This window comes from Triturus cristatus, chromosome 7, assembly GCF_964204655.1.
Source record: "Triturus cristatus chromosome 7, aTriCri1.1, whole genome shotgun sequence".
Classification (NCBI taxonomy): domain Eukaryota; kingdom Metazoa; phylum Chordata; class Amphibia; order Caudata; family Salamandridae; genus Triturus; species Triturus cristatus.
In genome coordinates, this window is record NC_140590.1 from 175,285,583 (window position 1) to 175,301,560 (window position 15,978).

General features: G+C 49.6%; 1 long non-coding RNA gene across 1 annotated transcript in view; it reads left to right on the forward strand.

The window, feature by feature from the left end:
* Window positions 1-12,176, forward strand: part of LOC146809158 (uncharacterized) — a 99,855-nt gene extending 87,679 nt beyond the window's left edge. The window contains exon 3 of the long non-coding RNA XR_014966339.1: window positions 11,993-12,176. This is a non-coding gene — a long non-coding RNA (uncharacterized LOC146809158). The remainder of the gene's footprint in view (window positions 1-11,992) is intronic.
* Window positions 12,177-15,978: the final 3,802 nt, after the last annotated feature.

Here is a 15,978-nt window from a genome sequence, read left to right on the forward strand (position 1 = left end):
GGTGAAAATGCTGGCAGGCCCACTTGATGGCCAGCGCCTCTCGTTATATCTGCGCATACCGCATTTCTGTGGCGGTCAGGGCCCTGCTGGCATATGCGGTGGGGACCCACTCTCGCGCTTCCGTCTCCTGCATCAGGACTGCACCCAGCGCGACCGGGCTGGCATCCACCACCACCTCTGTTTGTCGATGTGGTCTGAAGTATGACATGACCTTGTCGTCGATGAGCACATCCTTGACCGCCTGAAACGCCAGATCCTCCTTCGCTGCCCAGGTCCAGGGTTGGCCGCTTTTTGTGAGGAGGCGGAGTGGTTCCGACAGGGACGCGAGATTGGGGATAAACCGCCCACAATAGGTTGCCATCCCTAGAAAACTCCTGACTTCGGTGGCAGATGTGGGCCTCGGGGCTGCTCGGATTGCTTCAGCCTTCTTTGGATCAACTCTCAACCCTTCCCTCGAGAAGACGTAGCCGAAGAACTCGACCGACTCCTGGTAGAAGGAGCACTTGGATTCGTGCAGGGTTAGGCCATTGTCCGCCAGCCGCTGTAGTGTGTCTCGAAGATGCCTGTGATGCTCCTCCAATGTCTTCGAGAACACGAGGATATCGTCACTCAGGTTTATGACTCCTTGGAGACCAGAGAGGGTTTCGCGTATGGCATTCTGGAACACCTCCGCGGCTGACGAGACCCCGAAACTCAGCCTTTTATACCGCCGTAAGCCAACGTGGGTGGAGAACGTGGTGATATTGCGGCTGTCCGGGTGGAGCTCTAGCTGATGGTATCCTGCATTGAGATCTAATTTTGTGAACCACTGGGCGCATATCGACGCACAAACGGATGGCGCCTGGCTGTTTGGGTTTGGGGGCCACGACGAGGGGGGACACCCACGGGGTGGGGCCCGACACCTTTTCGATCACCCCCAGGTCCTCCAACTTCCTCAGCTCTTCCTCCACTTGTGGTCGCAGGTGGAATGGTATCCTCCGATGCCGGAGCGCCATGGGCCGGACCGTGGGGTCCACGTGCAGCTTGAACTGTTTCCCGCGCAGGCATCCGAGACCGCGGAACAGCATGGGGAAGTCCTTCAGCATCTCCTGGCGTGCAGGTCGTGCACCTGGTTCGCGAAGAACACCAGCGCCAGGTCCTCGGCGGTGTGGCAGCTAAGCAGGGTGCCCCGTTTTCCTTCAGCCACGTGGAACGTCGTGGCCAGTTTCCTCCCGTCGCTGACGACCTCAACTTCAATCACTCCTCGCAGGGACAGCGGCTTGTCGCTGTCATACGTGAATATTTGGGCCTTGGAGGGTCGCAGGGGTGGTCGCGGCGACAGTCTCTCGTACTGACAGCTATCCATCACGTTCACTGACGCCCCAGTGTCGATGAGAGCGCTCACCGGAGACCCGGCCACCGTGATGTCGCACATGGGCGGCGGCCTGCGCCTCGTGCCTTCTCTGCCGACAAACGAGACGAAGAACACCTCGTCGTCTTCCGTCCCGCCATCAAACTCCGGCTGGGTGTTGTCGCCCTGGGCGGCGGAATCTTCCAGCGTCAGGTGACGCACACTCGCCGCGGCACCTCGTGTGCCCCCGGCATTGCTTCGCCCTCTCCCGCTTCTACAGACCTTTGCGAAATGGTTCGCTTGTCCACACTTCAAACACGTCTGTCCTCTCGCGATGCACCTTCCCCCTGGTGGGTGATCCAGGCCGCAGTTGCCACAGGTACTCTTCTGGGGAGCCCTCGCGGCTCCACGCGGCTGAGGTGGTCGCCTCTGGAGTACATCCACTCTCTCTTCTTTGATCGCCGGCACTTTTTGGGCCGCTGCAGGCCGGTTGAGGGCCGCTTCCATCGCGTCCGCACGCGCATTGGATAGCTCGTGGGATCGGCCTAGAATCAAGATCTCGGCGAGGGTGATGCCCGGCTGCCGTAGGATGAGGCGCCGCAGTGGGACCGACCGGCATCCCTGGATGAGCTGCGCCCGAATTTCTGCTCTCTGGTCCGGTAGCGTGCACGATAGCGATAGTTTGCGGAGCCGGGCATAGAAGTTGTCGATGGTTTCCGTTTCTTCTTGTTGCGCCTGGCGGAGCTTAAACCACTCAAAGTCGGGGTTGGTCTGTGTATCAAAGTGATGATTTAGGGCCCTTACGGCGCCTGCATAATCGTCGTCGTTCCCTCTGTCTGGTAGGGTCTCGAAGAGGTCGTATAGCTCTTCGCCTCCGTAGCACATGAGGAGAGATCTCTTGACTGTTCCATCCGTTTCCCGCACCCCAACAAAGTAGTGTTCCAACCGTCCAATCCATGAGCGCCATCGCACCGCTGCCGTGGAGGGGTCCGAAAGCTCGCTAAACGGAGGGAGCGGGGCTGCCGTGCCATACCCAGGCGGGGCGGGCGCTGGCGGCGCGGCCTGCTGTGGTGGCCGTTGCTGAGTGCCTCCTCCACTGGTGCTGGGGGTGGTCATGCCTGTTATGCCTCTCCGTCAAGACACGCTCTGCTGGTGTCGTGTCTGCAGGTCTTCTTCCCTGACATGGCGCCCTGGGCCCCGGGCGAGACCACTGCAGACTACCTCCTTCGTGTGAGACAACTGCTTTCAACTGGCTGGCGCTGCGCGCAGGCGAGACCACTGGCTGCTCCAATTGTTCTCACTGGCTGCTCCCTGTGTTCAGCACGTGGGCTGAGCCTTCCAGGCATGCGCTGATGAGGTCACCCTTGTCGTTCCCCTCCCTCGCGCACACACTGATGAGGCAGGGGCCAGGCCAGGCAGACAGCGATGGGGGCACTCCCACCCCAACTAGACCCAGCGCGGGCTCGCGAGGGCCGAGTCTCCCCTCCGGAGCGAGCTTACCGGCAGTGGGCGGGGCCACGATCACTCTCCAGGGCGCCGGAGCGTCGCTGCAGCTTGGCCGGTCCGCGCGAGGGCGCGCGCGTCGTCTCGCGGTCTGTCCCGCCTTCGCGGTCCACAGGGAAGCTTCGACCAGCAACCACTCCACAGGGCAGGTGCAAGGGAGTGGCGAGGCGTGAGTTCTCACCGCCTCGTCGCCAATGTAGAGTTCACTAGGCAGGGGAGGGATGTGCATACACAGAGGGACACAGACACAGGTTTAGATGTATGGGCCAAAGACCACGAGCGGTCTTGCGCCCGTTTATTTATCCCTTCGGGCGTGCCCGCCCTCCGGGTGCGTGGATGCGTAGGTTACGTGTCCGAACGGGCCGGATGTCTCCGTTACCACATGAGGAAGCTTAGTGTTATATTCAGGGAGAGAGAAATTGTTCAGAGAATGAAGCTGCTTACTTGTGTATCTAATGGTGTCCATCGGTAAGGTGATTACCAGATGTAAGCAGATGGGGAGAATAAGCTGTGAGATGTAACGGGCAGCATGGCAGGCGGCGTCCAGGCGCGGACGGGCGCAGACGGGCTTGTCTTTGGCACGCCGCCGGCGCTCCGCTGCACTCGTCCAGTCTGCACGCCTGTTTTTGAGCTGGTGGGAGTGGGTGGGAGAGATCGGCAGCAAGTACACTGCTGACCTCCCAGTAAGACCGGAAGAGTATCTGGCGGTACCTCGTCTCTCCGCTCAATCGGCACACGCTGCGGCGGACCTGGGACAGTACAGTGCAGTAAGTAAGAGCACAATTTCTCAAATAACGGTTAAAAATGTAAAGGCTCAACCAATACAAAACTAAGCACAAAGAATGTATATACAATTTAGAATAGTGCAAGGAGAGAGGGGTCTATCCTTCTCTGTGCATCATGTACCCGAACGGCTACAAAAACACACACAATTCTACCGCAAATAAAGCAATCTTGTTTTGATTAAACCTGCCACAGCACAAAAGCCAACCCTCTGGTAACGTAGTTCTTCCAACACTAAACTAACTGCCCTGCCTTTAAACCTGCATGTTTGCAGTCTGATTTCAGTCACACTTCTTCAAACCCTTCTGAATGAATGCCACTACTAAAGTGCTAGTTGACAGCTAATTGGCAACATGCTGCTCTAGAAACATCTTGCAGCGCGCCCAATTCCATGCATGCAGCAAGCCATGTCTTGCTCACACACACATCAGTCTCGCTTTTGGGACCTTAAAGTTTTTTGGCTATGCAGCATATTATCCTGGGTGCTAAGAAACGTAAGAAAGACAAATTTCTTTTTGAGCACATGATGAAACTGTTGAAAGACCAAACTACAAGGCCCACAATGCAGCTAGCACATGGTTGATTCTGGGCAAATCACTTACTCTCCCTGTGCCTACCAACTAATGAATGTGTCCTTGTGTAAAGTAACTGGTTCTTTACAGCAAAGCTGAAAATAATTCATGAAATTAAACATATTTTTTTCACAATGGCGACCCTGGCATCGGACTGGGTACAGAGACTTGGGCAGAGGCCTTAAGTCAACAGAGCATTAGGAATTTGCATGTTGCCATACAATGATGTGGACATGATAGATATAGAACCTCGAAAACTGGGTGAGCAAATTAAAGGAAGTGGATGTGGATAAGCAAGTGGAGTGGCTGCAGGCAGGACAGACCATGGCTCATAAAAGTTTGTAAGCATACAAAGAAAGGAATTTCCGCCCTCCCTCAAAGGCCAAATGACCCAACGCAACAGAGGATCAGCAAATGCTATGTTACAACATGCCCGCGGCAAGAACGCTGGAAGCGTGCTGGATCAGTGGAAGCATAAATCTAAGTTGGTATGGTAAACAGATAAAAGAGTGTTTGATTTGATTGTATTTGGTAGAAGCTCACAACTACTTTGACAGCATATGGAAAGTTTGACCTACTAAGTGGGGAGAGAAAGCTTATTCTTGTTTGGGCTTGATGGGAAAAGCCCACGTATAGTTATGTTTAACTGTTTAGAATTAGATACCAATTAGTATACAGGTACAATGTAAAGATGGAAAGGGGCACAATAAAGGTGTGTGGGAAAGTGACAGGTGAAGGTCTAAATGCAAAACACAATAGTCATGCAGACATGTAATGTCAGACGTTGTTTTTTGTTTTTTTTTACTCCTTTTATTATATTTTTTTCAGCATAAAGCGTTCTGAAAGAAAAGTAAAAACATTACTCCGAGCCCAAATGCTATTCTAAATGCATTAATATTGGCTAATTAGTGACAAGGCGTGCACGCTTTCCGACAAACGTACAGCATGCAGTTAGATGTTGGACTAAACAAATGAACATAAAAAAAAGTCCGAAAAACACCCACTGAGCATGAGAGTCAATATGTGCTTGAACGCTCATGATCTGAAGAGAGAGGCGGTTACATGTCCGGTTAACATTATTTATTGAGCGCAAAATTGTGGGTGTTCAGCCAGCTCCTAAGTGCCTGAGCCATGCAATGCCAAGGTGCTGTGCAGAGATTATTTATTTGAAATTAGCGGCGCTTTCACTAAACTGATCACAGGAACTAGATGGGATTTAACAAGGAGCCTCAGCACCACTTAGGTGATTCTGGGCAAATCACGTAATCTCCCCGTGCTTACCAAATAATGAATGTGTCCTTGTGTAACATAACTTGAGCTAATGAAAAGCGATCCAATACCTTCAGTCTGGTATGCACTATATAAAACTACAAAACATGAAACACGCCAGATGGGAGGAGGGAAGAGAGGCCATCATACGCTGTACTGTGTGATGGCCAACCAAAATGCTCTCCAAGTGAAATCGGGGGCAAGAGAGCTAAACACACAAAGGAGGGACTTTTCCAGAAATGCACCAATAAGAAGCTAGCCTTTCTGAATGCCACAGATAGTAACCAATGGCAATTGGTGGTGGTTTGCCAAACCCCACAAAAGAGATATAACAGGTCGATCAAGCTCGACCTAATAAAAACCCACACACCCAAGTATTAGAGGCATGTGGAAAGACGTCCAATTTAGAAAAGGAATAATAATTGGAATGTTTTATTAAGTGCTAGATAGTGAGATATTCAACACCTGCAGTACCAGTTATTTTTACTAGCTACGTTAATTGCAGTGATAATTCTGCATGAGGTGGCTTGAAAGGCTGACAGGGGCCTCCTGTGATTCAGAAACTGCGATCAGCGAGCTAGATCCAGATCTCTAAAGCACTTGCAATAATTCACTGAGCTATATATATCACTGGGATTGGAACTTGTGGCCTGCAGGTTACACATAAACCTGAGCAGAAGGACAATTTCACCTTTCAACTATACTGGGTTTGGAAAGTGTGCCTGAACTGAAGACACCTGTATCTGGGCATCACACGCGTAAACCAGCCACACTATCTTACTGCGACTGGAAAACGTGACTTGCAGTAACACAACAACCTTTAGAGCCTGTGCTTGTCATCCAGACTCTAGCCATTGTATTGGAATCAACTCTGTTACCTCAGAGTGCACACTGATCTCTTTAAGAGGTGTTCAACACACTAAACTATCGTACTGTAAAAGCTGATTATAAAGTAAATTGAAGCCTCCATATTTTCAAATGGCTTTGTTATACAGTGTTCTGTCATACTTCCTAGGGAATGTAGAGTAAATGTAATAAAAAAAAAAGTATATATGATTTAAACAGAATGACTTTGATGTGGTTTGCATGCATTTTAAGTATTCAAATCTAATACAGAGGTGACTCATATGATAATTATATAATTTCCTTGAAAATAACCAGACAGTCCAATATGATTTTCAAAAGGTGCGTGCAAATCTTCTTTTATTCTGTTAGTGTTTATTTATTAAAGGTATGTACAGCAGATAACAGCCAAGATGTTTCGTACAGATCACTGGACTTCTTCAAGGCAAGAATCACAATGATTTAAGTGCTGTGGTCCTGCTAATTCACATATCCAAGAAGACAAATCGATATATAGTCCTGACACATCATGTTAGTTGCATCTACATAAAAGCAGACCAACTGGATAATATATGGACAAGGGACAAAAAGAAAGTAGAGTACATGTCCGCTCCAAACAATTCCAAATTAAGAAGCCGAGGTTTCCATCACTGCCGCAAGTTGAGTAGTTAGCTCATCGAAAAAGATGAGTTAACTACTCAACTTGTGGCAGTACGACGAGGCTCACTGCTATTTGGCACGGATTTCTGTGCCTATATTGGGGTTGATGGACCCCTCTGCTTCTTAATTTGGAATAGTTTGGATTGGACATTTACCCTACTTTCACTTCAACCCTTGTCTGGTCTGTTTTTATGTAGATGCGACTAACACGATGTGTCAGGACTATATATCGAAAAGTGAATTCGCCTGACCACAGCACTTACATCATTGTGATTCTTGCCCTGAAGAAGTCCAGTGTTGTGGACAAAACGCATTTGTTGTTATCTGCTGTACATACTGTTTATATATGAACACTAACAGAATAAAAGAAGATTTTCCCACACCTTTTGAAAATCATATCAGAATGTTTGCTTATTTTCAAGGAAAGTATATAATTATCATGTGGTGCACCTGAGAGTGTGGGTTTGTGTGATACTATGCCTAGCAGGCTGACTTCAGGAAAATGGGGTTTGTTGCCTATTTCAAACACTTCCTGGGCTGCATTTCAGGATGGGAGGGACTTGCAGTGTTTTTGCAGCCATACAGTGACACTCCTAGTTTGGAAAGTGGAAGTCAGAACAGACATTGCCTGTGCTAATGGATGTTTGAGTACATGAGGTTTTCTCATGCTCATTTGTGACCTTACAAAGACTTTTCGTTCAGAGGGTACTGATGGAAGTGTGTTGTACTTTGTATTGCCACCATGGATCTATGAGCAGTATGCACAAGAGTGAAATGACTGAGCGTGACACCCTTGGTGGAAATTCCCATATGACACAGCAGATTGTTGTACTTCAGAAACATCACCCTTCCATTCTTTTCATTATGTGTACTGACTCGCATGTGTAGGCACTGTTTGCCCTCTCATATTGTACGTACATATGACTGTACTGATGGCCCACGTTTAACCTCATTGTGAGCCACCCTGGCCTGCACAGCTACTGCCAAATTTGACAGGGACCCATCACTGAATGGACAGAGTGAGACATATGTGTTGTCTGCCACCCTATTCCTCAAAGAGCTAGCTTAGGCCTGTGGATTGCACAAGACAGACCTCGTGAGAAGGGTGTAGGAATGTAAGATCATGTCCCTAAATGTGACCACCATGACACAGGTAGCCATTCACAGGCAAGGACATTGAGGGGTGTGCATTGTTGGACACAGTGACTCTGCCCCGAAGCATCATTTACAATGTAATGTATGTCTTGCTTACTCACAAACTGCATTGCAGATGAGGGCCTTCTTCACATTGCTTTCTGTGCTGGCATTCTGCATGTGCATGAGATGGCCAGGTACTGTGTCCATACTCATACCTGCATGTATTTAGGTACGATTGTCTTATGCTAATGTACTATGTGTCATCCTGTATAGCCTCTGCTGAACATATCTGAATATCTGTACTACATTTGTGCATGCTCCAGTACTGAGACACAGTGGTACAAAACCCAGTAGTATTGATATTTCCTCCTCTTGTCTCCCATGCCTGCAACTTAAAGTCCACCAGCGAAAGGCCTTATGGAGGGCCATTGCACGCAAGGTGCGGGCTCTGGGCGTCTCTAACCGATGACACACACACTGTCACAAGAGGTGGGTTGATATCTGCCGGCTGAGCAAAAACATGGCAGGGATGAGGCTGGGGCTGATCCCTCGGACTGGCAGGTTGGCGCGCAGGAGCATGACACCACTAATGACCCGCATCTTGGCAGTTTATGTTTTTGTTTATGTTTATATAGCGCTCGATTGCCGTGGCATCTTGGCGCTGTGGTGTGTGAGCAGGATCAACACACTGTGTTAACCAGGGACCTATGCGGAAGTAAACAACCATGTTTCCAGACCCTTCCTAAAAAGCTGCAAATTGAGTTTAAGTTGGCAGTGACACAGCCAGAGCTGGACTGACGTTTGAGGGCCCATCAGTAGCAAGTTGACGATGAGTATTCTGCAAAGGGTAACTTTGGGTGTGAGTGACTGCATGTATCCCAACCCTGAACCAGTGCGGAGCTCTGTGATGTTACTAGTGTGATGCTATGGCTTATAAGTGCAACAAAAACCAACAAAAAAACAGTAGATGGACAGAATGCAGAACAATGTCATACATTCACCCCAGTACAGAGATCTGGGCCTAAATCCATCGTTTTTTTGCTCACCATGCTGTTCCAGTTTGAACCAAGCCATATGCAAATCAGTCTTGACCCTGTGCCTCATGGGAACAGTCCAGCCCGAACTGCCAAGCCAGGTCCTCCCTGGACTGGAAACAAGCATCCTAGGACCGGTTTCGGGGTTTCACCCCTCTTCAGCTAGGATAGCTTGATTCCAGTAGCATGGAGAGCAAGGGACCCACGTCTGGGCATACCCTTCCCACTTGGGGTGACAAATGCAAAAAAAACAGTAGATGGACAGAATGCAGAACAATGTCATACATTCACCCCAGTACAGAGATCTGAGCCTAAATCCATCGTTTTTTTGCTCACCATGCTGTTCCAGTTTGAACCAAGCCATATGCAAATCAGTCTTGACCCTGTGCCTCATGGGAACAGTCCAGCCCGAACTGCCAAGCCAGGTCTTCCCTGGACTGGAAACAAGCATCCTAGGACCGGTTTCGGGGTTTCACCCCTCTTCAGCAAGGATAGCTTGATTCCAGTAGCATGGAGAGCAAGGGACCCACGTCTGGGCATACCCTTCCGACTTGGGGTGACAAATGCAAAAAAAACAGTAGATGGACAGAATGCAGAACAATGTCATACATTCACCCAGTACAGAGATCTGGGCCTAAATCCATTGTTTTTTGCTCACCATGCTGTTCAAGTTTGAACCAAGCCATATGCAAATCAGTCTTGACCCTGTGCCTCATGGGAACAGTCCAGCCCGAACTGCCAAGCCAGGTCCTCCCTGGACTGGAAACAAGCATCCTAGGACCGGTTTCGGGGTTTCACCCCTCTTCAGCCAGGATAGCTTGATTCCAGTAGCATGGAGAGCAAGGGACCCACGTCTGGGCATACCCTTCCCACTTGGGGTGACAAATGCAAAAAAAACAGTAGATGGACAGAATGCAGAACAATGTCATACATTCACCCCAGTCCAGAGATCTGGGCCTAAATCCATCGTTTTTTTGCTCACTATGCTGTTCCAGTTTGAACCAAGCCATATGCAAATCAGTCTTGCCCCTGTGCCTCATGGGAACAGTCCAGCCCGAACTGCCAAGCCAGGTCCTCCCTGGACTGGAAACAAGCATCCTAGGACCGGTTTCGGGGTTTCACTCCTCTTCGGGCCAGGATAGCTTGATTCCAGTAGCATGGAGAGCAAGGGACCCACGTCTGGGCATACCCTTCCCACTTGGGGTGACAGGGTATGCTCAGACGTGAGTCCCTTGCTCACTTTGCCACTGGATTCAAGCAAGCCTGGCTGAAGACGGCTGAAATGCCAGAAACCGGTCCTAGGAAGCTTGTTTCCGGTCCAGGGAAGGCATGGCTTGGCAGTTCGGGCTGGACTGTTCCCATGAGGCACAGGGTCAGACTGATTTGCATATGGCCATGTCTGAACTGGGGTGGCAGAGTGGGCTAAAGAACGGTGATGGATTAAACCCAGATCTCTTGACTGGGTGTGAGTGTTTGATTCGTTCTGACGCTCCGTCCATCACCACCCCCTTTTGTACCGCTTTGTTCGCCATAAGTTGGCAGGGTATGCTCAGACGTGAGTCCCTTGCTCACTTTGCCACTGGATTCAAGCAAGCCTGGCTGAAGACGGCTGAAATGCCAGAAACCGGTCCTAGGAAGCTTGTTTCCGGTCCAGGGAAGGCATGGCTTGGCAGTTCGGGCTGGACTGTTCCCATGAGGCACAGGGTCAGACTGATTTGCATATGGCCATGTCTGAACTGGCGTGGCAGAGTGGGCTAAAGAACGGTGATGGATTAAACCCAGATCTCTTGACTGGGTGTGAGTGTTTGATTGGTTCTGACGCTCCGTCCATCACCACCCCCTTTTGTACCGCTTTGTTCGCCATAAGTTGGCAGGGTATGCTCAGACGTGAGTCCCTTGCTCACTTTGCCACTGGATTCAAGCAAGCCTGGCTGAAGACATCTGAAATGTCAGAAACCGGTCCTAGGAAGCTTGTTTCCGGTCCAGGGAAGGCATGGCTTGGCAGTTCGGGCTGGACTGTTCCCATGAGGCACAGGGTCAGACTGATTTGCATATGGCCATGTCTGAACTGGGGTGGCAGAGTGGGCTAAAGAACGGTGATAGATTAAACCCAGATCTCTTGACTGGGTGTGAGTGTTTGATTGGTTCTGACGCTCCGTCCATCACCACCCCCTTTTGTATGGCTTATAAGTGGCCTCTGTGTTGAGTGCAGCTGTCATACATTTACGCTACATGTACTTTCTCATCTCTTTAATGTAATGGCCCTTGACATTGCATTCTGAGATGTGGCCTTATGGCATCTGCTGCATTAGGGGAGTCAGGTACATCACTAGGCAGTGAACGGCAGTGTGCCTCATCTTAGTGTGCTGTTGTCGATGTGTGCAGTGCCTGACCTCAAAATTGTGTGAAGTACACATCTGACACCAATGTGCAACTGTAGCTGTGCTTCAAAGCACGACATGGTGGATAGCAGTAGCTTATGGCCATTGCAAAAGGACATTTTGGAGTCTGTATCTGTATTGTCCCCTTAAAGTGACCCCATATCTGACTTTTACAACATGTTGAGATGAACATCTTTTTCACCTACAAGCACCTAGGTATGCTTACAGGAATCTGTATGTCAGGTTACATGGAGGCACTGGCAAGCTATTTGGCTGTGTGAACATTACATGGGTCATTAATGCCAAGTATGCATGTTACAATGCATCTTTTGATTTTTGCTTTTTGCTTTAAGGTTGCACATGCAGACTGCACAGGGGTGTGTGCAACTTGGAGGTATCATCATCATGTTTTGTGCTTTGTTTTCATATGATGTTTGTGACTGTGGCACTAAACTGAACCTACGTCTCTGTCTCTTGCAGCATCTACCGAGGGCACAGAAGGACAGGGGACAGACACCAGTGGTGAAGCTTCAGGCACGACTGCTACACATGATCTCACTGACACTGATGTGATCAGCGCCTCGGAGGGGACAGGAGTGCCCTTGAAGAATCACGCCCAGAAACACCAATCTCAATGTCATCTGACTCCTCGATGTTGACGGGCACAGGGAGTGGGAAATCTGCTTCTTCTTCCACCACACATCGTCCAGTGCCCACCCTCCTAGCTACTTCCACTAGTGCTGCACGTCCCCGCAACAGTAAGAAGGGAAGAGTGTCCTTCCCCCCCAGGCACGGATGCCCCTGCCCCCGTCTCCCCTGCTGCTCTCAGTGTTGAGGCCGTGTACCTTTTCTGCCAGCTGAGTGTGGGTAGGACTACTCTCCTTAATGCCTTCCAGGACCATGACAAGAAGTTGGCACAGGTAGTTGCCTTCATGGAGGGCATTCATTCTGACTTGGGTGGGCTACGCAGAACTGTCCAGTCTTTGCCCTCCACAGTAATGGCAGCCATTCAGCTGTTACAGGCTCAGAGTCCAGCTCCAGTCCCTTTGGCAACCCCCCTGCCAGTGGCAACATCTGACGAGAGTGACCACACACCACAGCCCTCAGGCTCCAGATACTCCACACGCAGCACACAACAGCAGCACCCCAAGCAGCCCAGAGCACAGACACCAAAAAAAAAAAAAAGTCACACAGGAGCGCAAAGGCAAAAGCCCTTCAGGTGACACTCAGGGGCATCAAGCCAAGAAGCAGGCCTCAGGCTCACATGCCTCAAAACCAGCCCCATCCGAGGACACTCCCGTCCCAAAAGCAGCTCCCAAAGACAGTTGCTGTGCCTGCTGTGAAGCTGGTGCCTGTAAAAAGTCCACAGAAAAAGGACTCTAAGGCAGATTCACCCACAACCTCAACTCCCACCCACACCCCTGTGAAGCTGGGACAGGAGGAGGGCACTGTAGAGGGTTCACCTGGTCAACAGGGGATGGAGGGTAAAATGTAAGGCCAGGCCAAGCGTATCGCCAGATCCAGCAGATCCCCAGAGGGAGGGCCACCACCTGCACCTGATGCACCTTTGGTGGAGAGTGTTCCTGCTGTGCCCGCCCCACTTCCTGCTGCAATGAAGACGGTTCTGGGCTATCAAATCCCCAAGAAATGGAGAGGCAGCCCTCCACATTCACCCTCACACACTGTGTCTCACAGCAGCATGTCTCCGCCTCCATGTGCCACCACACCACCCGGTCCAAGCAGCCCTCCAGCTCCCAAAGTCACTGATGCCTCTACCTCAGCTGGTCCTCTCTCTCCCAGGTCCAGTCCTCCAACTGGTCTAACAATCAGCCACCTCCCAGTTCAACTGACAGCCAAGTCTGAGGCAAAGATCCCCTCCCAAACCTGTCTCTCCCACTGCAATGCCTGGACTGCCCATTGTTATCCCCCTAGCTGTGTTGCTTACCATGGCTATGTATAGTGTCACCCATTTCCTGTGCAGGTTCTCATGCACACGTGTCCTCCTTTGCACTATGGACTGGCCACTGGCCTTGCTGTTTGTAACTTTGGATGCCCATTCCCTGTGCAGGTTCTCATGCACACATGTCCCTCCTTTGAACTACGGACTGGCCACTGGTCTGGCTGTTTGTATCTTTGGATGCCCATTCCCTATGCAGGTTCTCATGCACACATGTCCTTCCTTTGAACTACGGACTGGCCACTGGCCTTGCTGTTAGTAACTTTGGATGCCCATTCCCTGTGCAGGTTCTCATGCACACATGTACCTCCTTTGAACTTTGGACTGGCCACTGGCCTTGCTGTTTGTAACTTTGGATGCCCATTCCCTGTGCAGGTTCTCATGCACACATGTCCCTCCTTTGAACTATGGACTGGCCACTGGCCTTGCTGTTGTCTACTTTTGACGCCTATCTTGGTCATATGTAATAAAGACAGATACTCCTGTTGTCTGCTTTGTCAGTGTCCTTGCTAAATAAAAGGGTTTTCTGTATGGGTATGGTTGCATGTGACAAATGTTCTGTATGCCACTTTAACATTGCCAAATGCTTATTTTACTTTTTCTGGGTTTGCCAGTGGTGAGAGGCACTTTATTTCTTCTTGACTCTGAGGCTTGAGTGTGCAATAATGGGTGTTTGTGATGATCTACTGTTCTACTGTTATCATACTCATCATATGGTCATGTTTGCTAAATTGTACACATGTTATGATACAATACCACAACAAAGGTGACTTCTATCCACATGATTACTTGCGTGGTGGCCAGTGCCCGTCATATCTGTGTGATCTTTCTTGATGTATGAATAGCAGTGTTGATATATAGTCATCTTGTGTAGGCCTGTCTTCCTACTCACATAGATACATTTGAATGTGTGCCCTTGAGTGGTCATAAAGTGTGAAGAGGGTGACTTTGTCAGTAGTGTTGATGTGTGTGTGCCCCTGCAATGCCAACTGCACACATGTGTGATCTAGGAAATGAGTGCCTGTTTGTTTAAATTGTCAGCCATGTGCTACAGATTGTGGGCACATGTATGAGTTGTAGGTTGAGCACTGTGCAGTGTGTTGGTGTGTCCTTGCACTCCTGGGAAACACCTACTTGTTGTTGCTGCCAGTTGTGAGTATGCAGAGTGGGTGACAGCCACGTCTGTGTTGTGTTTTGTTGATCAGCCTTGTATCTTGTTACTGTTTGTGCACACTGCACAGACCTGCTCAGCCACACTGACATTATTTGTGAGTTTTCTCATGCATTGCTGTCACTTTACCCATTTTTGGCTCCAGTATGGTATGTGTTATGTGGAGTCATGCCATCCCCTATATGTGCTTCTGATGCCTACACATTGTGAGTAACTCCTCTTTGTGTTTTTGCACTGTACAATCCTCTCCTGTCCACTACTGAAGTACACACCACTTCAATCTCATGTCTTCCATCCCATGGCTTGCCAGTGTGTGACCCTCCCCACCACTTCATGGTGTGACACTATGTTGTGTAAGGCTGATCTTTGTACAGGATCAATGTGCTACTCAGGACAATTTCCCAATTAGTTATGTGTTATTTTTTTGTACTGGTTTGCAGTCATGGTTGCTCATGTGCAGTGCAAATGTTTGTGCAGCACAGTCCTCTGGTCATGTTGTTTGCACCTTGGGGTCCCTGGGTTGTGCATCTGTGGTTGACGGTTAAGCTGTATGTGTGTTTGCTGAGGTACTGCTACCCATACTGAGTGTGATGTTCTCTGTGTGCTGTGATGATTTGTGTTGTGGGAGTACATGGTGTGGCCCTCAGATGTGTGTGCTACTGATTTGGTTGTTGTGCACACTCTGCTTGATGTGCATGCAGTGTTGTCAGTCTATGTTGCCTTGTACTTGCCTGGTGTGCATCCCCCTGATGTGCAGCTGAGTTTGCAATGTGATGGATTGGTATGTGCATCTGTGTGCTGTGATGATTTGTGTTGTGGGAGTACATGGTGTGGCCCTCAGATGTGTGTGCTACTGATTTGGTTGTTGTGCACACTCTGCTTGATGTGCATGCAGTGTTGTCAGTGTATGTTGCCTTGTACTTGCCTGGTGTGCATCCCCCTGATGTGCAGCTGAGTTTGCAATGTGATGGATTGGTATGTGCATCTGTTGTGTTTTTTTGTTGTGGATGTATGCAGTGTTTGGCCTGTGTTGGCTCTTTCTACTGACAGATGCTATGTGTGTGATGTTCTATTTGCATGACATTGTGCGTGAGTAGTTTGTGCACTGTGATATATTCAGATGTGTGTTGCAAGTGTAGTGTGCATTACATGTGTGTCTGTCACAAGCAGCAAGGTGGATTCTTGTTCCTGATCTTGTTTTGAGTGCACATTGGTGGTTTGTCCCCCTATTTTTGACCTGCCACTTGTCAGGATTGTGCATGTGCATGCTTGTGGTACACTGTGACACCATGTTCACTTGATGGGTGGTGTAATGTCTCTGTCTGTGTTAGCTGATTG